This window comes from Zingiber officinale, chromosome 8B, assembly GCF_018446385.1.
Source record: "Zingiber officinale cultivar Zhangliang chromosome 8B, Zo_v1.1, whole genome shotgun sequence".
Classification (NCBI taxonomy): Eukaryota; Viridiplantae; Streptophyta; class Magnoliopsida; order Zingiberales; family Zingiberaceae; genus Zingiber; species Zingiber officinale.
Genome location: NC_056001.1, coordinates 80,832,447 through 80,855,948, shown reverse-complemented (window position 1 = coordinate 80,855,948; position 23,502 = coordinate 80,832,447).

Here is a 23,502-nt window from a genome sequence, read left to right as displayed (position 1 = left end):
CTCGCATGACTGCATGCTGTGTGATAGTCTGCTCCATTATTGTTGAGCGCATCGCCAGTTACATGGATCTGCACACACAACCACTCATGGGTTAGTGGTATATCAAGCAGGGTGTATGACATTTATGCTCTGTTTGGCTCCGTTGGTCCTCTCATGGGTAGTGTGACGTACCGTGGTAGCAGACAGGGATCCCTCCTCTGGATTGTCTCAGGGAGATAAGAGCATTGAGCTCCCCCACTTATGATTTAGGGTAGCAGGATATGTGTACTCCGACAGCATCCGGTCCACTCGGTCACTCATCAGGAGCAGTGATGGTAGTGTGCACGGTTGTCACAACCCTACCCACTCGGTCTCACCATCATGTGTGAGATGGCTGACTAGCATCAGGGGTGACCAGGACATGTCATTGGCATCATATGCATGATGCATTTATTTCTTGTGTTTGCTGTACTTTATTTGCTGCATATTGGATGAATGCATATGATTGACATGCATACAAGGACATGTATTTTCAGTCTGATGAACTTGTTATCCTGATAGGAGGTCCTAGTGAGTATTTATTCAGGAGACTGTACGCATATTTATTACTGCTAGTTATTATTTACTATACATGTTAACTAGGTATCCGTTGAGTGTTGGACTCCCCCCCCCCCCCCCTGTTATTACCATTTCAGGTTGAGGCTGTCCGGAGGAGTTCCAGTCGCTAGTTCCCCCTTCAGGTTGCAAGGATTTCCATTTTGGATCTTCTTTTTGGTTTCTTATTATGTTATCATCTATGCTTCTAGACTTGTACCTTTTGGCACTTGGATCTTGTATGATCCCTTATTATCGATGAGTTTTCGTTTGGATGTATGCTGGTGATTTGAGTTTTATGGGTGTAGTTGAGTAGGACTTATGGTTTGAGTTTTATGGGTGTAGTTGAGTAGGATATTTGATATATTTTCCTTATCATTGCTTATGTTTGGTTTTTACTATTAAACTGCATGGGTGCTTGCTTAATATTTGTTGTTATTATTCCGGTTGTGTTGGCCGAGGTATATGTGGCCCTGAGGTCATTGTAAGAAGTTTCATATTGTCATCCGTACAAGGGAGATACTGTCAAAATTTTTTTTGGCAGGGACTACCTGGGGCATGCCAATATTTTTGATATCAGAGCGAGGTTCCGGATGCTTAGTTTTCGTATTTTGGTTTTGCGTGATAATCTGATACCAATATTTTTGGTATCAGGGCCCGGTTTGTGAGTCAAACTGGGTACTTTCGGATTTGTACGAATTTCCATTAAGTTCATGTTTCAGAATTCCGTTTTGGATTTGTATGGATTTCCAGTGATTTTCTTGTTTCGGAGGTCAAAAAGGGAGACTAGACAGCGACGGAACATCTCTAGACAACAAATAGGTAAAATGTTGATTTTTATAATTTTGATACTTGTAGTAATATTTGCATCATAATTTAACAGATATGAGGCGAAGTACACGTGTTCCCATGTCGAGACGTGGTGCAGGACGACCACGCAAGAGGATGTTGGAGTCCTTGGCAGTAGAGTCGGCAGAGACGTCTGCTGGGGTCGAGCCTGTCGGTCAGGGACAAACTCTGCAAGGTACTGCAAGCGCGTCGGGTTCTCTGACTCCGATGGTTTCAGAGGTACCTACCCCGACCATACCCGTCGTACCCACTCCTACGGTATTCACAGTACCACTAGTGGTGCCACCCGCGGCATATTCGGCACCTTCTCCGGTCGTGCCTACGACATACCCAGCACCACAACCATCGGTGCCTACTGCCCAACCTGCGCCTGCACCAGCAGTAGTAGTTGCTCCACATCCTGTACAACCACGTACCGTACCTCCAGCCGTTCCCACCTATCCTGACCCTGCAGTGCCACTAGCGGCACCTGCCCCTGTTTATGCAGCTACACCGGGGATACCTCCCCCGGTCTATCCAGCGGTACCACCTGTAGTACCCGCTCTAGTGGTTTCACTAGTTCCCGCAGCAGTTCCTACTCACCTGATTGATATAGTTGTGGCATGAGCTCGGATCCCAGCTTTGGCATAGTCGATGAAAAGTTGATTCACCCTCTTCCGTGGAGAGACGGATCCGAGTGCGGCCCAGTCCTGGATAGAGATCATGGAGCGAATATTCTTCTACACGGCTTGCTCCGAGTGGGAGAAAGCAGAGTTGGCTGCTTTCCATTTATGGGATGAGGCCGATATCTGGTGGGATACGCAGCGCTCCATCATAGGCGAGCAGAACATCACCTGGGCGAGATTCAGAGAGGCTTTTGAGAGCCAATACTTGTCACGTGCATATTAGATAACTCACCAATAGGATTTTCTGAGTCTACGGCAGAACAACCATTCGATGACAAAGTACAATGCTGAGTTTAATCGGTTGGCCAGGTTTTGTCTAGAATTAGTTGCTGAGGACAGATCCCGCATGCTTTAGTTTATCAAGAAACTGGATGGACATCTACAAGTAAAGCTTGCCGATTTTGAGAGTTCATCCTATTTAGAGACGTTGGACAGAGGCCTCATGATTGAGTCAGCTCAGCAGAGAGCATTTCCAGACAGGAAAAAGAAGCATACGGGTCAGACATCAGGACAGATCCAACAGGCATAGGCGACCGGACAGCAGCAGAGTAGTCGCAGTCAGCCAGGTCAGGGTACTTCTGGGGCTTCTGGGCAGCCTCAGAAGTCAGGGCGATCTAAATCAGGACGTTCCCGGTCTTCTCAACAGAACCAGAAACAACCCGCCAGCGACACTCACTGCACTAGATGTGGGTCCAGAGGCCACCTCACCACAGCCTGCTCTCTGGGACAGTCAGTTTGCTATTATTGCAAACTGCCCGGGCACTTGAGCCGAGATTGTTCGCTGAAAGCTCAGCATATGGCTTCGCATAGCCAGCAGAGGGCAGCTCCCCCGGTAGTAGCTGCATATGACATGCATGGATAGGAGCACTCTAGTGCCCTTATGGTACCATAGGGTTCTGATGTGGGACCTCAGTATCAGTTGCAACCCCAGCCACTGATTCAGTACGAGTCACAGCCTCAGTCCCTAGTCCAATATCAGTCGCAGCCTACATATCCGTCTCTGGCTCAGTACCCGGCACCGTCACAGTGGCAGGCTCAGACTCAGGAGCAATAGCCTTTAGCAGCACTACCACCTCCACCACCACCAGAGACTGGACGTATTCATGCGGTTACCAGAGAGGATGCACAGCGGGCCGACGGATCCGTTTTCCACGGTATGGTTTTACTTTATGCATTATCCGCTGATATGCTGATAAATACTAGTAGCTATTTCCCGTGCCTTTATGAGGGACATTGGTAGACTACCTACTTTTAGACCGCAGTGACTGACCGTCTCTCTACCGTCCAGTGATACATTGGACATCACTCAAGAGGTCAGAGGTTGCCCGTTAGATTTTGGCAACATGATACTCATGGTTGATTTATTAGTGCTGGAAATGGTCGAGTTCGATATTATCCTTTGCATAGATTGGCTGTCTGCATATCATGCCACGATCGATTGCCAAATAAGGGTGGTCACATTCCGACCTCCAAACCAACCCTCGTGGGATTTCACTCGCATAAGGGACGATGACATATCGATCATTTCAGCGATTTAGGCTCAGAAGCTACTGTCAAATAGCTGTCAGGGTTTTCTGTTATCTTTGATTTATACTGAAGACGACAGTAGTTCTCAACTCTCTGACGTTCCAGTAGTCCGAGAGTATCCAGATGTATTTCCAAAGGAGCTACCAGGCTTTCCTCCCAGAAGGCAAGTGGAGCCATTGAGCTGATTCCGGGGACCGCACCAGCATCGAAAGCTCCATATGTATGACGTTAAAAGAGTTGGACGAGCTAAAGGTCCAACTCCAGGAGTTATTGGACAGGAGATTTATTTGCCCTAGTGTTTCTCCGTGGGGTTCTCCGGTATTGTTCGTCAAGAAAAAAGATGGTACTCTGAGGTTGTGCATCGATTACAGACAGTTGAATGCAGTGGCCGTCAGAAATAAGTACCTGTTACCACGGATTGAGGATTTGTTTGATCAGCTCAGAGGTACATCAGTGTATTCTGAGATTGATATGTGGTCTAGATATCATCAGCTGAGAGTTAAAGAATCTGATATTCAGAAGACAACATTCCATACCAGATACAACCATTACGAGTTTTTGGTAATTCCATTTGGTCTTACCAATGCTCCAGCGGTATTTATGGATTTGATAAACCGCGTCTTCCTGGAGTATCTTGACCAGTTTGTTATCGTTTTCATCGATGACATATTGGTCTACTCGTGTTCCGAGTAGAAACATGCACAGTAACTTCGCACAGTCTTGGAGACTCTTCAACGACATCAGCTATATGCAAAGTTCAACAAGTGTGTCTTCTGGCTGCCTTCAGTCGGTTTTCTGGGTCATGTGGTTTCTAGCCAAGGTATTTCAGTAGACCCTCAGAAGATCGAGGCTGTCACCAGTTGGGAGTAGCCGAAATCAGTACAGGAGATCCGCAGTTTTCTGGGACTAGCTGGATATTACACACGGTTCGTCGAGGGTTTCTCCCGGATTGCTGTGCCGCTGACACGCTTGACCAAGAAAGGCACGAAGTTCACTTGGACAGAAGATTGTGAGACCAGCTTCCAGGAGCTAAAGCGGAGATTAGTGTTGACTCCAGTTCTGGTTTTACCCTATGGAGAGGACGGCTTCGTACTTTACATCGACTCATCTCTACAGGGTTTGGACGCTGTTTTGATGCAGCACGACAGAGTAGTCTCCTATGCTTCTCATTAGTTGAAGGAGCATGAGAAGAACTACCTAGTTCATGATCTGGAGTTGACCGCCATTATATTTGCTTTAAAGATTTGGCGGCATCATCTGTATGGAATTTGAGATTCTCACGGATCATAAGAGTCTCAAATATATTTTCACCCAGAAGGAACTTAACCTCCGACAGAGGAGATGGATGGAGTTCCTGAAGGATTATGATTGTACCATTAGCTACCACCCGGGGAAAGCTAATGTGGTTGTCGATGCACTCAGCAGGAAGTCCAGAGGGACTTTGGCTTGCCACCGAGATTCAGTCACGGACTTGATTCAAGGTTTCTCCGAGTTGGGCCTTCAGGAGCAGGGACAGACAGAGCAGGGTATGTTGGTTAGCATGATTGCTCAGTCATCGATCAGGACAAGGATCCGAGAGGCCCAGGCCGGAGATCAGCATTTTCAATTCATTGGCAGCCAGCTAGCTTCCAGGCAGCAGACAGGGTTCACCCGAGATGATGCGGGTATTATATATCCATTGTTCCTGATTTGTATCCACCCAGGTGGGACCCGCATGTATCAGGATTTGAGGCATTCCTACTGGTGGAACGGCATGAAGAAAGACATCGTAGAATTCGTAGCTAGATGTCTTGTCTATCAGCAGGTGAAGGCTGAGCACCAGAGACCTGCCAGATTACTTCAGCGGATTCCTATTCCTGAATGGAAATGGGAACACATTACCATGGATTTTATGGTGGGTTTGCCTAGGACACGACGAGGTCATGACGCGATTTGGGTAATCATTGATCGATTAACCAAATCTGCGCACTTCTTAGTGATCCGGAAGACTGATTCCCTGGATCGATTGGTAGATCTGTATTACCGAGAGATCATCATATTACATGGTGCCCCTTTGAGTATTATTTCGGATAGAGATCCACGGTTCACGCCCCGATTCTGGTAGAGTCTGCAGTAGACCTTGGGCACTCAGCTCCATTTTAGTACAGCTTTCCATCCGCAGACAGATGGAAAGTCAGACTCTAGAGGACTTGTTGAGGTCTTGTGTATTGGATTTCGAAGGCAATTGGGAGGACCATTTGCCATTGGTAGAGTTTGCCTACAACAACAGCTTTCATTCGGCTATCCAGATGGCACCGTTTGAAGCATTGTATGGTAGGCCTTGTTGGACACCCACCCTCTGGGAGGAGGTTGGGGAGGCCCAGTTGCTAGGGCCTCATAGAGCTTAGCAGGAGACAGAGTTGGTCGTACTATCAGACAGAGGATGTCAGAGGCGCAGGATTGCAGAAGAGTTATGCTAATCGGAGACGGAGACCCCTGGAGTTCTCTATTAGCGACCATGTATTCCTGAGTGTTTCACCCACGAAAGGAGTGAAGAGATTTGGCCTCCGAGGTAAGCTAGCTCCACGATACATTGGGCATTCCCAGATCTTAGAAAGGATTGGAGCAGTAACTTATCGCCTGGCGCTACCACCGGCTCTGGCAGGCGTTCACGACGTATTCCATGTATCTATGCGGAGGAGATACGTAGCGGACCCAACACATGTGCTGTCAGATATATCAGTTCCTATTCATCCAGACGTTACCTACGAGGAGGTTCCGGTATGGATTCTGGATCAGAAAGAGCGTCAGCTACGGAACAAGACAATCCGGCCGGTTAAAATCGGATGGCAGCATCAGACGAGGAGGCTACCCGGGAGCTCGAGGATACGATTCGAGTTCGATACCCCCATCTTTTCACTTGAGGTATGTGGATTAATTTACCATTCAACATTTATACTCTTTATCTATTGTTAGTACTTGCTGATGGTATATAACGAAATTTGTGGACCAAATTTTTATTAGTGGGGGAGAATGTAAAATATCGGAAAGGGCGAATAACCATAAGGGAATTTTTCGAGATTTTTAGAAATTTTTCGAGAATTTTTCGGAGCTTGTATGGCGTAGGTTACGGGGACAAATATTGGGCCTCGGGAAAGCCTGTTTAGGCTACCCCATTTTAACGAGGAAAAGTTTTGTTTTTCTTTTGTTTTTCTTTTTTCTTTTATTTTCTTTCCTCTTCGTCGATTTTCCCGACCCGCGCCCCGTGCCCCCGCACTGGTGCCGTTTCTTCTTCCCTTCCCCAACCGCCGCCACCGCCGCTAGTGACACCTCCTCTCCTCCCCGATCCTTACAAAACCCCTCTCCTCCGCATAGCAGCGGCGATCCTTCCTTTTCCCCTTTTTGCTCCCGCAACGCCGAAGTCTCCTCTTCACCGAGCTGCTCTTTCTCTGGATTACGCCGCCCCCTTTCTTGCGCATCCTTGCCCTAGATCAACCTCCCGCTCGCCACTAGCTATTGCCGACCACCGGATCGAGCTACTCCAGCCTCTCTGAGCCTAGTCGACGATCCACCATTGGCGTATCCTCCGTGATCACTAGCAGATCAAAGTGGTGATAGGAGTGGAGACCAGCTCTCTCTCGGCCTCTACGCATCAAGTAACACCAGATATGCCACCCGTCCAGTGACTTCGCCGGCGCAGATTTATCACAGTCGTGCCCTAGCTTTGGTAATGTAACAGCAAGGTGAGTTGGGTTGCTGTTTGATCTGTAAACTCCACTGTTTGATCTTCATCCTGATCCATTTGATTCCAGCAGTGAGGTTATGTTCTGCAGGGTTGTGTGCTATGGATCAACAATCAAGGTTGTGAGGAGTAGGATTATCTGTGGGGTTGTTCATCTATTCTGGACAGCAACTTAGGGTTGTTTGAGGGTAAGATTTCTAGTTTATAAGGTTATGGATGAAAGAGAGGGTTTAAATTCTCAGTTGAGTATATAGTGATTGTAATTAGGATGTCGGATACATGCTTGGTGTTGACTTAGGGTTATCTGGTTTTTCATACAGTAGCCTTACTCAGCTGCGGCCACCGTCTTAGGGCTATGGACTCCTCCGGTCGAGAGTCTATTAGCTACCACAGATTTTGGTGAGTATGCAGGATGAATAAGTTAAGCAATTAGGGTTTCCTAACCCTAATTGAGATTTCGTTTGGTTATGTAAATTGTAGTAGGTTAATTAATAGGGGGTTAATCAATAGTCGTATTTGATGATGATTATCCTAAATAGGTTTGAGGATTTGATTTAGCTAATTAATTTATATATAATTAGCTAAATCTGTATATCATGTACTGTAGGACGCTGATTTGCGACGAGTTGCCTTACGTGGGATTTCCTTTGGCACGCGCGATATTTGAGGCGAGAACCTTGACTTATCTATTTTGATATGTCATGTTGATATGCTTAGTAGATTTTAACAAGTAGTAATAATTATGTTTATATCTGCATCGACATGCCACTATTTGTTTCCGAGCATGTTTTGTTTATTACTTGTTTAGCATTCATGCCCTGTTTATTATTTATGTTATAGAGGTAGTGACATGTCATGCCTTATGATATACCAGGCTGGTTAGATACCATACCTGACCTGTGTACCTAGATCATATTATTTGATCTACATATTTGGTACATGTTTTTTATGGAGGTAGATATGATCAGGATATTTCTATGCTTAGTGTCATGCACCATCTCGCATGATTGCATGTTGTACGATAGTCGGCTCCATTATTGTTGGGCATATCACCAGTTACATGGATCTGCACGCACAACCACTCATGGGTTAGTGGTATATCAGGCAGGGTGTGTGGCATTTATGCTCTGTTAGGCTCCGCTGGTCCACTTTTGGGTAGTGTGATGCTGCGTGGTAGCCGACAGACATATTTGCTCTGTTTAGCTCTGTTGGTCCTCTCATGGGTAGTGTTACGCAGCGTGGTAGCCGACAGGGATCCCTCCTCTGGATTATCTCAGGGAGATGAGAGCATTGCGCTCCCCCACTTATGATTTAGGGTAGGAGGATAGGTGTACTCCGACAGCATCCCATCCACTCGGTCACTCATCAAGAGCAGTGACGGCGGAGTGCACGGTTGTCACAAACCTACCCACTCGGTCTCACCATCGTGTGTGAGATGGCTGACTGGCGTCAGGGGTGACCAAGACATGTCATTGGCATCATATGCATGATGCATTTCTTGCTTATGTTTGCTGCACTTTATTTGTTGCATATTGGATGGATGCATAAGATTGACATGCATACAGGGACATGTATTTTCGGTATGATGACCTTGTTATCCTGATAGGAGGCCCTGGTGAGTACAGTTTCTCCCTTATCTTTAGTTGTGCATTGTTTCATTACTTTTGGAGACTGTACGCATATTTATTATTGCTGGTTATTATTTACTATACATGTCAACTAGGTATCCGCTGAGTGTTGGACTCACCTCCCGTTATTACCATTTCAGGTTGAGGCTGTCCGGAGGAGTTCTAGTCGCTAGTTCCCCCTTCAGGTTGCGAGGATTTCCATTTTGGATTTTCTTTTTGGTTTCTTATTATGTTATCATCTACGCTTCCAGACTTGTACCTTTTGCCACTTGGATCTTGTATGATCCCTTATTATCGATGAGTTTTCATTTGGATGTATGCTGGTAATTTGAGTGTTATGGGTGTAGTTGAGTAGGACTTATGATTTGAGTTTTATGGGTGTAGTTGAGTAGGATATTTGAGATATTTCCTCATCGCTGCTTATGTTTGATTTTTACTATTAAACTGCATGGGTGCTTGCTTAATATTTATTGTTATTGTTCCGGCCATGTTGGTCGAGGTATATGTGGCCCTGAGGGCATTATAAGAAGTTTCATATTATCACCTGTACAGGGGAGATGTTGTCGAAATTTCTTCTGGCAGGGACTACTTGGGGCGTGACAATCTGTCTCTGAGGATAGCTCTCTAGATTTGGACTCAGATTCGAACACACTTTTTCCCTGATCTTCTAACCTCGATGGAGTCTCATGAAGCTCAATCAATTTGATCCACAACTCGAAAGTGTTCTTGTAATCTTTTAATTAACACAAAATTTTATTAGGCAAAACACTAATTAATATATCTATTACCTTTGTGTTTGCTTCTAAGTTTTGAGAAGGTTGTCTTAGTGTAATCTAGTTACCAAAATTATTGCTTCCTACATAACATTCCATCATTCGCCTCCAAGAATTGAAATAGACTTGATTATACAGTGGAGGTTCATAGATGCTTCTTCATTCTTGATAGGATGTCGACATTCTTGCAAGTAAAAGATAGAAAACAAATGTCCAAGACTTTCATCTTGGGATTAGCAGTGCAAGATAAAGAATAAAAAATATTACTTAGGAATTAAAGAAAACACATTTAAAGAAAAAGAAAACATTTTTAAAATTGCTCAAAACATGGTTAAGTAATTTCAGAGCAACCTAGCTCTAATACCAATTGAAGGATCGAAGAATGCAATAGAGGGGGGTGAATATCGTTCGTAAAAAAAAAACTCTTTCTTTTCGTATCGTAAAACCAATCAAAGTAAGCAACTGAAAATAGTATAAGAAAATAGACAACTCAGGTGGTTACTTGATTCAAAGCCTACGTCGACTCCTACTCCAAGACCCACGATCCTTGTGTTGGGTTTTTCGGGCCGCGAAAACCGCTTTTTCGCGTCGCGGAAACCCCGAAATCCCCAAAGCCGTAGATCCGTGCAAGGGAAAAATCGAATGAAATACAAGTACGAGTTTCAAAACTTTAGATCTACTCCTAGATCTATGTGTTGAGAGCTTTTACCTTTGAAGCGTGCCCTCGCAAAATTCCCGCTCGTCCAAGGTACGTGTCGAATCTCCAAAGTATCAAGGTAGATACTTCTCTAGTGATATCCACACGAACAAGGAGTGCTCTCTAGCACTCAAGGATGGAAAAGAGAGCCCCAAGTGTGCTAGCACTTTCTAGAGCTCTCGGATGGGATTGGAAAGGAAGAAAAAGAGAGAGTACAAAAGAAACTCATACACACAAGAAATAGTATCCCTCCTTTGTGACCTTCACTCTTCCTTTGCTCTTGGAATTCACTCAACCACCTTCTCCTCTTTTGGAAGTTCACGACAACAACAGCAAAACAAAGAGGAAAAGACCAAAGAAGAAGATGGAATGAATGCACACATTATTCCACAAAATCAAAACCCCTCCTCACATTAGTGTGGCCGGCCACACAATGTAACCCCCTCATTAATGTGGCCGGCCACATTAAAGCCAAGGGAAGGGTGTAACTCCCATGAGGTGGCATGCCTCATGAGGTGGAGGTGATGTGGCAAGGATGAGTCATCCTTATGATGTGGCAAAACATCAAGTCAAACTTGATGTTTCAACTTCCATTTGGTCAAGTCAAAATTGACCAATTTCTTCCTTGTTGAGTTAAATCCAACCTTTGATTCAAGTCAATTTCAATTTAATGAATCTCAATTCATTAATATAAATTAACTCAATGAATCAAATTTAAATTAGACACATTCAACAATTGAATCTAATTGAGTCTAACTCAATAAGTCTAATTTGAATCCAATCATTGGTGCATCATATGAACCTAATCCAATTGGTTCATCATATGAACCTAATCTCCATCCACTTATTCTTTATGTGTGACCCAATAGATTCTTGTAACGTTGGCAATGTTTCTAAACTCCTTTAGAAACATAAGCAATGAGCGGCATCTAGCAATACATCATTGCTACCCAAGTTACAAGAATGTTGAGATCCAACATCACCTTGTGACTACTAATTGTGACTCCTCATAATATGTGACATTGTCCTTCTATCCTAGACATCTAGATTGATCAATATGAGGCATAGACCGTGTCATCCTCTAATCAATCTAAATCTTGAACTCCAAGTAGACTCACTTGATCAAATGAGCTCAACATCTAATGTTGACTCATTTGGGCATGACCATGCACTTAGTGGTCTCACTCTATCAAGAATACCGATGTCACTCCCGTCATATGGGAGGGATAGTTCCCATCTACATCACTCACATCTCTCTACATAATTCGTTATATACCCAGTAATCGCCTTTATAGTCCACCCAGTTACGGGTGACGTTTGACGAAACCAAAGTACATAACTCCTTATGTAGGGATCCATGGTGACTTTAGGTCTAAGGACTAATAGTCATACTAATAGCCACATGAGAAAGTATATGACACACATATAACGATCCATGATACTTTCTCATGGCGGGTCATTCAGTATACATTCTCCAATGCATACCCATGTGTCAACTTGATATCTCTATATCCATGACTTGTGAGATCAAGTCATCGAGCTGACCTACATGCTAGTCTTATTGCATTAACATTGTCCCTGAATGTTAATACTCGACTAGGAATGATTTAGAGTAGTGTTCCCTATATCATCTCACTATCGATTCAACTAATCGATTGATATAGGTATGAACCTTCTACTCAAGGACGCTATTATACTTAGTCTATTTGGCACTAATACAAATAAGTATAATAACCAAAATCCAAATGCCTTTATTTATATAGAATATGATACAATAAGTCCAAAATACAATCATCAAATGATTGGCTCTAGGGCTCTAGCTAACAATCTCCCACTAGCACTAGTGCCAATCAGTATAGGCTCTAAGCCCAAATGACCTAGTGTGACCATAATGCTTCTTCTGTGCCAAAGCCTTGGTCAAGGGATCTGCGTTGTTAGCCTCTGTAGGTACTCTGCAAATTTTCACATCTCCTCTCTCGATGATCTCTCGAATGAGATGGAAGCGCCGTAGTATGGTGTGAGCGAGGTTCCTTCGCAGTGCTATAGCTCCATTGTTGTCACAATAGAGCTCAACTGGGTCGCGATGCTAGGAACCGCCCCAAGTTCGATGATGAACTTGCTGATGCAACAATGTACTCGGCCTCTGTCGTAGAATCAGCTACTATGTCCTGCTTCGAACTCTTCCAGCTGACAGCACCACCATTAATGCAAAATACGAACCCCGACTGTGATCTATAGTCATCCTGGTCAGTCTGGAAGCTAGCATCACTGTAACCCTTTACAGCTAGCTCATCATTGCCTCCATATATCAAGAAATATTCTTTAGTCATTCTTAAGTACTTAAGAATATTCTTGACCGCTATCCAGTGACTTTCACCTGGATCTGACTGGTATCTGCTAGTCATGCTCAAAGCATACGAGACATCAGGTCGAGTACATAGCATGGCGTACATGATCGATCCTATGGCTGAGGCATAAGGGATCTGATTCATGCGGTCTCTCTCCTCTCTAAAAGAGGGACCTTGAGTCTTCGAAAGACTCACGCCATGTGACATCGGCAGAAATCCCTTCTTGGAGTTCTGCATGGCAAACCGAAGGAGTACCTTGTCAATGTATGTACTCTGACTTAGGCCAAGTAATCTCTTAGATCTATCTCTATAGATCTGTATCCCTAGAATGCGAAATGCCTCACCTAAGTCCTTTATTGAGAAGCAACTCCCTAGCCAGGTCTTGACAGACTGAAGCAAAGGGATGTCCTTCCCAATGAGTAGTATGTCATCCACATACAATATGAGGAAGACAACTATATCCCCTACAACCTTCTTGTAGACACAAGGTTCATCTTCGTTCTTGATGAAACTAAACTGTTTGATTGCATCATCGAATCGAAGATTCCAGCTCCGAGAAGCTTGCTTTAGTCCATAAATGGACTTATGCAGCTTGCATACTCTACTAGTATGCTGTGGATCTACAAAACCCTCAGGTTGTGTCATGTACACATCCTCGAGCAGGTTTTCATTCAGAAACGCGGTTTTGACATCCATCTGCCATAGTAAGGTGCAATAGCAAGCATGATCCGAATGGACTTAAACATCGCTACTGGAGAAAAAGTTTCATCATAGTCAATACCATGAATCTGCTTGAAACCTTTAGCTACCAAGCGACCCTTATAGATAAGTTCATCCATGTCAGTCTTTCTCTTAAAGACCCACTTACACCCAATGGGTTTTACCCCTTCAGGTGGATCAACCAAAGTCCATACTTGGTTGGTGTACATGGATTCCATTTCGGATCTCATGGCCTCTAGCCATTTCTCGGAATCTGGTCTCATCACAGCTTCCTGATAGGTGGTAGTCTCATCCTCTATGAGCACAATGTCATCATGGTCAGACAAGAGAAATGAGTATCTCTCAGGCTGACGACGTACCCTATCAGACCTGCGAAGAGGTATGTCTACTTGAACTGGTTGTTGTTCCTCAACTCTTTGTGGAACAACATCATCCACAACACTTTGTGGTTCCAGTTCAACTTTCATCGAGGCATCAGTGCTATTGTTCGCATCTTGAACTTCTTCAAGATCGAACGCGCTTCCACTAGTCTTTCTAGAAACAAAGTCCCTTTCTAGAAAGACCCCAGTCTTTGCCACAACTACCTTGTACTGACTGGGAATGTAGAAGTAATATCCCTTAGTTTCCTTGGGATATCCGATGAAATAGCACTTGTCGGATTTGGGTCCTAACTTATCTGAGACTTGACGTCGAACGTAAGCCTCACAATCCTAAATCCTCATGAAAGACACCGGGCATCTCTCGATCCATATCCTATATGGTGTCTTTATCACGGCCTTGGATGGAACTCGGTTGAGTATAAAAGGTGTCTAGAGCATAGCCCCAAAGGTATGTCGGAAGATCATGTGACTCATCATAGATCGTACCATATCTAATAAGGGTACGATTCCTCCTTTCGGATACACCATTCCACTTTGGTGTTCGGGGAGTGAGTTGGGATAGAATCCCACTCACTAAATAGTCACGAAACTCATGGCTTAAGTATTCACCACCTCGATCCGATCGAAGTATTTTAATACTCTTGCCAAGTCGTTTCGTACTTCATTCTTGAATTCTTTGAACTTTTCAAAGGATTCGGACTTATGTGTCATCAAGTACATAACCATATCTACTAAAGTCATCATAAATGTGATGAAGTATCTATAACCGCCTCTAGCAATGACATTGAAAGGGCCACATACATCACTATGTATGAGTCCTAACAAATCAGCTCTCTGTGCCTACTAAAGGAGTCTTGGTCATCTTGCCTCGTAGGCATGACTCGCATATCTCATATGATTCAAAATCAAATGAGTCCAAAAAACCATCCTTATGGAGCTCATTTATATGACCTAAGCGACAGTGCCTGAGATAGGTGTGGTTCATATCGTTCGATTTGAACCTCTTGGTACTAACGTTATAGATAGAGCTCTCAAGGTCTAGAATATAGAGTCCGTTCATCGAGGTACACTACAATAGAACATATCATTTAAATAAACAACATTTGTTCTTTATTATAAACGAGAATCCTTTCTTGTCCAAACAAGAAACGATATAATGTTCTTAGTCAATGCAGGCACATAACAATAATCGTCTAACTCTAGTATAAGCCCGGAGGGCGAGTTAGAAAATAAGCAGCAACCCGTGTTCCATTGCCTACTCGTAGGTCTATCTCGCCTTTGTCAATGCTCTGCTATTTCTCGGTGGTACATTAGTACAAATGTCAGAAGCACATCCGGTATCTAATACCCACGAAGAAATAGAGAGGTTGATTTCTATAACATTTATACCAAGTAGAAATCTTATTTCTCTTCTTGTTAAGATCTTCCGGTATCCTGTGAAGTTCCTCTTCCAGTGCCTTGCCTTTGCCCTTGATATAGTTGACGAAGATGTTCAACCATATCGTAAGCACTCATCAACTCATGTTGCTTCTGAAGCTCAGAGTTCATGGTTGCGAGCATTAGACAGGACACATCTAATGCGTCATCTTGATGCTTCTTGTAAGCATCCCGATCAGATCGCATGGCAGTGGCAGGAGGAGCCTCGGGAATGGGTGAGAACTATTCTCGGGTTCCTGTACCAGTCCAGGAAATTCGCTCCGTTGAGCTTGTCCTTCTCAAGGACAGATCGCAGGGAGAAGGAATTCGTGTTTGACGTCATGGTTATCTATAACAGAAAATTTGCAGAAATAAATATCATATTCTTTAAAAATCATTTAATTAGGCCTTTAATTAAATGATGTTCCCACTGAATACTATAATTCTTGTGGAACAAGATCCACATCATACTAACCCTTGAGTTAGCTTTGGCTAATACGCCCAAGGCTTAGTATGATCGATAGGTAACGATTACCAATTACATCTCTATGCAACTCTTGTTTATAAAATCAATATCCGCATTTATATTAAAACTCGAGTTAGCTTTGGCTAATACGCCCGAGAGTTAATATAGATGTGATTTTGACCTATCTTTTCCAACCGTTGGAAGAATGCCTATAGTTGACTCGATCTAACCGAGCAACTAGGAATACTCAATCTAATTGAGTTTGTATTCACCCATGCGTTGATAGGCGGGACCAAGATTGTCCCTCCGTACCCTACCAAGATAATATGTATTGCTCTGCTTTGGCAGATTCAACAATACATGTGATCGAGGTAGTGATAGGTATCACGGCACGGTTAGGCATTTAGAGTTGGTTCGATCGAGATCTAATCTAATCGAAAAGAATGCATCTTGTGCACGACTTAGATCTAATCTAATCGCAAGGGTGCATCATGTGCACGACTTAGATCTAATCTAATCGTAAGGCACTAATTAATTAATTATTTATTAAACATGCATCATATACATAAGCAATTAACTAATTAATCTATTTGTGATTTAGTCATGGCCCCACTATGATCTTCTCAAGCAAATGAGAAGATCGAATGGTCAATCTAGGGTCAACAGCTTCTCCAAGCTCCTCCCTTTGACCACCTTGTGTTGCTCGTGCCCGCCTTGGAACTCCGTCTCGTGTGGACCCTCCATCGCTCCAATTTGTACATTACAATTTGAAACTCGAGTTACATTCGAGTCTAAATCTAATTTACAACCAGAATATATGAGAAAGGCACGACGCGCAGGTCGCGGAAAAATAAAAACATACAACACGCGCAAACACATAACGGCACGCAGGCCGTATTATGAATTACAACACAATCCAATCATATTGGGTTTTTGGGCCATGACTATCACAAAATTAATATATAATTCAAAATTATATATTTTAATAATTTTCTATAATTTTAAAATTAATTTTTACTATTTTACGAGTAAAATTTCCCGGCGGTCCCGTTTAGCGGTTTCGGGCGCAATCGCGGAACGGATCCCCTTGCGGGGCCAGGGGCAGCGCCCCTACCCGCGATCTAACCATCGCGAGGGTTCCTTTGCGATCCAACAGCGCCTAAACTCGCTGTCCCAAAACGATTTGGGACGAAACCTTTGAGAAGAATTTTCCCGGCGGTCCCGATTAGCGATTTCGGGCGCAATCGCGAAGCAAATCCCCTTGCGGGGTTAGGGGGAGTGCCCCTACCCATGATCTAACCATCGTGAGTTTCTCCTAAGCAATCCTACAGCGCCTTCGCTCACTGTCCCAAATGGATTTGGGTCGAAACATCACCGTTTTGGAAAAAACTTCCCGGTAGTCGAAGCCTACAAGCGTCTAAACACTTGTGCTTCATTACTGAAAAAATACTCATAAAAACCCAAAAATCATAATTTTACAGAAAATTACAGAAACTTAAGTTTTCATAAAACCAAAAAAATTAAACTCGTACAAGCCTTGCACGTGGCTCTGATACAACTGTTGGGTTTTTCGGGCCGCGAAAACCCCGAATCACCCAAAGCCGTAGATCCGTGCAAGGAAAAACGAATGAAATACGAGTACGAGTTTCAAAACTTTAGATATACTCCTAGATCTATGTGTTGAGAGCTTTTACCTTTGAAGCGTGCCCTCGTAAAATTCCCGCTCGTCCAAGGTACATGTCGAATCTCCAAAGTATCAAGGTAGATACTTCTCTAGTGATATCCACACGAACAAGGAGTGCTCTCTAGCACTCAAGGATGGAGAAGAGAGCCCCAAGTGTGCTAGCACTTTCTAGAGCTCTCGGATGGGATTGGAAAGGAAGAAAAAGAGAGAGTACAAAAGAAACTCATACACTCAAGAAGTAGTATCCCTCCTTTGTGACCTTCACTCTTCCTTTGCTCTTGGAATTCACTCAACCACCTTCTCCTCTCTTGGAAGTTCACGGCAATAGCAGCAAAACAAAGAGGAAAAGACCAAAGAAGAAGATGGAATGAATGCACACATTATTCCACAAAATCAAAACCCCTCCTCACATTAGTGTGGCCGGCCACACAATGTAACCCCCTCATTAATGTGGCCGACCCCATTAAAGCCAAGGGGAGGGTGTAACCCCCATGAGGTGGCATGCCTCATGAGGTGGAGGTGATGTGGCAAGGATGAGTCATCCTTATGATGTCGCAATATATCAAGTCAAACTTGATGTTTCAACTTCCATTTGGTCAAGTCAAAATTGACCAATTTCTTCCTTGTTGAGTTAAATCCAACCTTTGATTCAAGTCAATTTCAATTTAATGAATCTCAATTCATTAATATAAATTGACTCAATGAATCAAATTTAAATTAGACTCATTCAACAATTGAATCTAATTGAGTCTAACTCAATAAGTCTAATTTGAATCCAATCTTTGGTGCATCATATGAACCTAATCCAATTGGTTCATCATATGAACCTAATCTCCATCCACTTGTTCTTTGTGTGTGACCCAATAGGTTCTTGTAACGTTGGCAATGTTTCTAAACTCCTTTAGAAACATAAGAAATGAGCGGCATCTAGCAATACATCATTGCTACCCAAGTTACAAGAATGTTGAGATCCAACATCACCTTGTGACTACTAATTGTGACTCCTCACAATATGTGACATTGTCCTTCTATCCTAGACATCTAGATTGATCAATATGAGGCATAGACCGTGTCATCCTCTAATCAATCTAAATCTTGAACTCCAAGTAGACTCACTTGATCAAATGAGCTCAACATCTAATGTTGACTCATTTGGGCATGGTCATGCACTTAGTGGTCTCACTCTATCAAGAATACCGATGTCACTCCCGTTATATGGGAGGGATAGTTCCCATCTACATCACTCACATCTCTCTACATAATTCGTTATATACCCAGTAATCGCCTTTATAGTCCACCCAGTTACGGGTGACGTTTGACGAAACCAAAGTACATAACTCCTTATGTAGGGATCCATGGTGACTTCAGGTCTAAGGACTAATAGTCATACTAATAGCCACATGAGAAAGTATATGACACTCATATAACGATCCATGATACTTTCTCATGGCGGGTCATTCAGTATACATTCTCCAATGCATACTCATGTGTCAACTTGATATCTCTATATCCATGACTTGTGAGATCAAGTCATCGAGCTGACCTACATGCTAGTCTTATTGCATTAACATTGTCCCTGAATGTTAATACTCGACTAGGAATGATTTAGAGTAGTGTTCCCTATATCATCTCACTATTGATTCAACTAATCGATTGATATAGGTATGAACCTTCTACTCAAGGACGCTATTATACTTAGTCTATTTGGCACTAATACAAATAAGTATAATAACCAAAATCCAAATGCCTTTATTTATATAGAATATGATACAATAAGTCCAAAATACAATCATCAAATGATTGACTCTAGGGCTCTAGCTAACACCTTGACCGTATCGTTGGGCAATCCACTATGATTCTTCTTTCCGAGATCTTCAAAAAGAAGCAATGCATATAAATGCAAGTAGAAGATAGTAACAAACTACTATCTTCTTTCAAGCTTAAATAAATATTCAGACAAAAATAGAAGAAGAAGCTCGGTCGGCACTTGAACGAAGTAGCAGCTTGCTTGAAGATGAAGTGCAAAGTAGTAGCATGAGCAGCTTTGCACAGAGATGAACTGAAGAATTGATTGTCTACCTTAGACCTTGAGCTCCTTTTTATAAGAATAGTCACTGTTCGATCGATTGATCCTCGGGTTTGGTCGACTGAACCTGCTCCCTTCCTTCTTCGCTGAGATCCAATCTTTGAGCATTAATGATATTTAATGGTTCGGTCAACCGATCACCATGTTTGGTCGACTGAACATTGAGCCTTCCGTGTTCACCGAGATTCACAGTTAATGCCATTAATGAGAGATCTTTCAGTCGACTGATCCTCCGGTTTGGTCAACCAATCAGCCAGGTTTCCTTATCTGCTTTGGCTCAGTCTGATCTGTGCCACATTATGAAGGTTCAGTCTAAGTTAGCTTTGATCGAATTATGCTCTGCTTTGGTCTAAACTAGTCTCTAGTCTGAGTTAGCCTTGTTTGGTCGACCGATCCTCGAGTTCGATCAACCGATCAGGTCATCCCTGCAAAACAGAGTTAGACAATTCCCTGCAAAACAAAGATTAGCATAGTAATATAGTGAGATGCATAAGTAGTAAAAGACAGTAACACTGTCTTGATCTCAACTTGAAAATTTTCCCAGTTTCTTCAGTTGGATTAGTGACCTAGGGTTTGTTCCTTCCTAGAACATGACTTCACTGTCGCTCCTCCAGTTGCTTACCTCAACCTACCTACAAAACCTTGGTCCTCCAGACCTATCGAGCTTCCTTGCCAAGTATCAGGTCCTCTCGATCCACATGGTCTTTCCACCTGGCTTCCACGATCTGCTAAGTCTTTCCTGCCTAGTTATGACTAGGACTTTCCCGATTGAGTAAACAGTCTACACACTTAGTCAACTTGTTAGATCAAAACAAGACTTAACTTAAACCTTTGATAACATCAAAACTTCTGGTACACCTTGTACCAATAGATAGTTCTCAAATAATATCCTATGGGTTATAGATGATAGTTCTCAAATAATATCACAACTCCAAATTTCTGTAAGCAGGATAAGATTTATTTACTAAGCTATTTTTTTGTTTTCTCTCTATACATCTGATCATGTATGGTTGTTTGCTTATAAATTTCCCTTTTTTACATTCCTATCCTATCAAGTTTTATACATCTAATGTGTGGTTTTCTACAGCAACTAGAGATGGTCTGGAGTTAGCAAAGTACACTCTTACACAAGACTGGAGTTGTAGCTGGAGTTCACTGGAGTTTGTACTCTTGAGTTGGACTCACAAATGTTGTTATATTACTGGAGTTGGATTACAATCATAGCCTTCTATTCTATAACTTTGTAGACTAGAGTTTGTAGATTGGAGTTGAACTTTAAACTTTGTTATAAAATAGATTTTCTGAATTGTATTTTATCTGGAGTTTCTCTATTGTACTTTATCTAGAGTTTGACACTTTATGTTTTGAGAAATTATTAGTGTACATTTGTGTGTTTGTGAAATTATTAGTGTCTAATTATGTATTGGTGGTATTTAAATGTTATCAATGTTTTTTCTAATCAATACAGAGTTATTAAACTATTATGAATATTAATTAAATACAATGGTTCAAAACTGTTGTTGAACCATTGGGTCCTCAAGAAAGACAACTGGTTTTAAGCGTTATCAAACTGTCATCTTTGGTATAAAAATATAATGGGTTAAAACTCTTACAAAACTGTTGTCTTTGTTAAAGGACAACGGTTTTTAAATGTTACGAAACTGTTGTCTTAGGTATAAAGCAGCAATAGTTTAAAATCATTGCAGAACCATTGTCTATCGTGATGTCTGTCATGATAAAGGATCATGATTTTTAAACGTTGCAAAACTATTATTGTTAGAATTAAAAGATAATAGTTTAAAATTATTTTCGTTGAGGGGAGTTTTAACAACACCATCAATTACAATGATTTTCGAAGGACAAAGACAACAGATAAAATTCATTGTCTTTTAGATTTTTTGTTGTAGTACATCTTCAACCTCAATTGCACGTTGTCTTGAACCTTTTACTTCTTTTTTTTCTCAAGATAATCTGTTCTGTACTAATCTAGATTGGTATATAGATTTGTGTTGATGTGGTTTTCTCATTGCTTCAAACAGTAAGTACCATTTCTCATGCTCTATAGGATAATCCTATCCCTCGATACACTTTTCTTGTTATTTGATGACTTGTTATTCTTTTTCCTAAGAAAACTGAATAACCTTAATCTTCAAAAGAGAAATTAGATTACTCATTAAATATATGAATTTAAAACAGTGTGTCTTTTGTATTATCTGCTTCACCCACAATGAAAGCTTAGATATGTCAATGCTTCAATTTGGTGGCATATTCTTACTACTTATTCTAGTTATGATAGTTTTAGTACAATTCAAGAATCATTAGTAGTTATTTACGTTCTGTATATAAAAACTAGGGCACTTAAGAGTGCAGAAATATTGCAATAAAAACACACTAAAGAATTTCCATCTCATAGTATTTACTTTTGAATTTTTCTCTGCTTCATGTATTGGATTGTCTGTTTTAGTTTAATTTTTGAATCATTGGTAGAAGCATATACAATTGAGACACATCTAACTTGTAGAGTGCACTCTCTTCTGAAACATTGATTCTTGTGATAGTATAATCTCCAAATGCAATCTTAGTCTGGCATTTATTGTCTTACAAAAATGGATGGTAGAGTGAAAACAATGCTCAAGATAATTGAAGTTGATGCAGAATTCAGGAGCTGGTTGGTTCCATGATACAATGCCAAGCATATCAAAGAGGGATCCTGCTATATAATTCCTTATTTTATATAGAAGGAAGGTATTTATATACAAAATAGTTTTTATTGTTGTTGAAAGAAATGTCACTTCATCTATCTTATTAGCACTTACCATCTCCAGGGCATAACTGGGTTGTCATTTTTGTCTTCTAGTGGAAAACTCTAATAGGTTAGGAATTGCATTTAATGTCTGCAAGCTTTCAATTGATTCAACGCTAACGAGTGTTTGCTTTGGCTACAAATTCACAACTTCCATATAACTTCTTCATGTTTTTCATGGTACTGGATCAATAGGAGAATGGAGTTTGTATTTGCAAAATGTTGATGCTTTATATAATCATAATTCTGTATTTGTGCATTCTTTGTGGTCATCTTCAATTTGTACCCACTAGCTTAAATTATGTTTCTTTCTACTAGATTTTGATGATATTTTGTTTATTTCATTATGTACAAGCTATCCTGGAAGTAAGCATAGAGATTTTTGCAACTGTTAATGAAGATGATGTTACTAGATGGATTGATAATGTTGTTTACAATAAAAGATGCTTGGAAGGCTTTCAACGAAACTATGAATGGTATTAGATATTCTGACAAAGGCTTAATTTGCATTAGGAAATGTTTAAATTCTTAATGGATCAAATTTCTAATGTTGTATTAACTTTGGATGTAAAAGACTTATCAATAGTGTTTTATTTGTAAAATTGACTCAAATATTTATTAGATGAATAAAAATTATGTATTCTTATTTTGATTGTATTTTAAAAAATTTTATTTATATTTTAAGTGATAAATGAATTATGATGATGTCTAAATTTTAAATTTAGATTATACAATTTAAATAAATACTAGTGAAATTGTATGAGATTGATAATTGTATATGGTTAACATCACATATATCCTAACTACAGTGAGTGGTGTAAGTACCCTAGACTAGGTTTGATGTGATTAACTGAGTTAAGTTAGGTACTATGTCATTTTTATACATTGTGTCTAAGTGTGCAGGACTTAGGAATATAAGAAGTCAAGCGAAAGATACTGCGAGTGAGAAGGGTGGCACAAGAAATGAGTCATGGACTCAGTGCATCCGAGGGGCGAAAAGTTACGGAAGAGTACATAGGTGGATGAGAAGAACGCACATGGAGCGTTGGAGGTACGAGAAAATGGGAGAAAGCCTACTCGAGGAGAAGGACAAAGATGGGTTTAGGTGAGCTAAACTCTGATCGACTGGAACATCACCCAAGCGAGTGAGTGTGAAAGAGGTCGAC